The sequence below is a fragment of the Microtus ochrogaster genome, unplaced genomic scaffold (assembly GCF_000317375.1).
Source record: "Microtus ochrogaster isolate Prairie Vole_2 unplaced genomic scaffold, MicOch1.0 UNK162, whole genome shotgun sequence".
NCBI classification, from domain to species: domain Eukaryota; kingdom Metazoa; phylum Chordata; class Mammalia; order Rodentia; family Cricetidae; genus Microtus; species Microtus ochrogaster.
In genome coordinates, this window is record NW_004949260.1 from 56,037 (window position 1) to 58,038 (window position 2,002).

Sequence of the window (2,002 nt, forward strand, 5' to 3'; positions counted from 1 at the left end):
AACTTTTATAAACCATTTTATCATACAGGTTAACTTTCATTACATTAGGTAATTTCCTTTTCTTGGGATAAAATAAAAAAACCAAAAGATGCTTACAGAAAGAAAAGATTGTTTGACTGAAGTTCCAAAAGTTTAAGTGTCCATGACAGTGGAGAAGCACAGGATGTAGAAACAGGAGCCATAAACTGAGAGATCACATCTCAGTTGTACACAAGAAACACAGTGTGAACTGTAAGCAGATGGATGTACAAACTATCAGTTCTGACTCCACTGTTAAACTTCCTACAGCAAATGTACTGTACATAGGCTGAGAAGAAATGAGGGATGTCTTAGAATTTTTACACCTCCCTATATTCAAATATTCAAGCCCAAGGGTCATTTCTCACTTAAACCACAGTTTTCCACTCCTACACCCAGAGGCTCAAGGCTAATGGCAAAATCCATTAATCCAACACAAAAATATCCATAGTAATTAACAGTCTCAACATTAGTTAAAACTCCAAAGTCTAAGCAAATTTTGAGACTTAAAACAAACTCTTAACATTGACCCCATGAACAATAATAAAAAATAACAAAAAAATTATAGTATAATTACAAATTTCCAGCAGTGGCACAGAATATATGCTCTCAGTTCAAAATGGAGGATCAGGGAAGATATAGTGAGGAAAAAGTAGGGCAAAGCAAGGAAGAAATCCAGCAAGGAAAACACCAAGTCCTGTAGCTGTCTTTGGTGTATGAGGCTTCAGTCCCTAAGGAGTTTCTTGACTCCAGAACTCCAGTTCTCACTATGCCTTTTCCACTCTCTGTAAGCAGCAGCCCTTGGCAGATGCCTCATGTCTCAGACATCTCCAACATCTTGGGAGCACGTGTTATATCTATTCCTATCATTTTGAGGAAGATTCACATTAATTCCTATGGTGGCTCCAACAGTTTACATGCCCACTCACAATAAAGAAGTGCTCTTCTTTCCCATAATCCTCACCAGAATTTACTGTGATTTGTGTTTTTGACCTTGGCCATTCTGGTTGTTTTAGAGTGAAGTCCAAAGTAGTCTTACTTTGTATTTTTTTAAGGGTATGGATATTGAACGTTAAAAAATACATTACTTGGCCATTTGTATTTCATTTTCTGAGAACTCTATTTAGTTCAATTCCACATTTGTTACTGAGATTGTTTTCTTGGTGTTTAGTTTTTTGGGAGTTTATATATTTTATATAGTAACCCTCTGTCAGATATGAAGGTGGTAATTTTTTTTCCATTCTTCCTCTTTACCCATCATCATGGTATTCTTTTCTATACAGAAGCTTTTTAGTCTCTTGAGGTCCTATTGATTAAATTAGATATTAATGCCTGTGATGGTCCTTATTCAGAAAGTCTTCTTTTGGTTCTATAAGTTCAAGTGTATTCCTTACTTTCTTCTCTATTGGATTGAGAGTATTAGATCACACTGGTTAAATATTGTCTACCACACATAAAATGAAGTTTTATGGGAGGAAGGAATCTCAATATGGGAATGATCTCTATCAGATTGGCTTGTGGGTGTGTGTCTATAGGGCATTTTTTTGGATAATGATTGATATAGAAGTACCAATCCCATAGATATCATTGCCACTCCTGGACTGGTGACCACAGGTTGTATAAGAACACAAGTTTAGTAAGTGATGAAGAATAAGCCATCATGCCACAGTGTTCCACGCTCTGCTTCAGTTCCTACCTTTAGGCTCATGCAAAATTTGCTCAGTGAGGAAGGAGGGAGAAGATGAGCAAGGAAGTCAGGACCCACCCACTGAGACAGTGGGGCTGATCCATTGGGAGCTCACCAAGGCCAGCTGGACTATGACTGAAAAAGCATGGGATAAAACCACACTCTCTGAACATGGCGAGCAATGAGCGCTGATGAGAAGCCAAGGACAATGGCATGGGGTTGTGATCCTACTTCATGTTCTGGCTTTGTGGGAGCCTAGCCAGTTTGGATGTTCACCTTCCTAGACATGGACGGAGG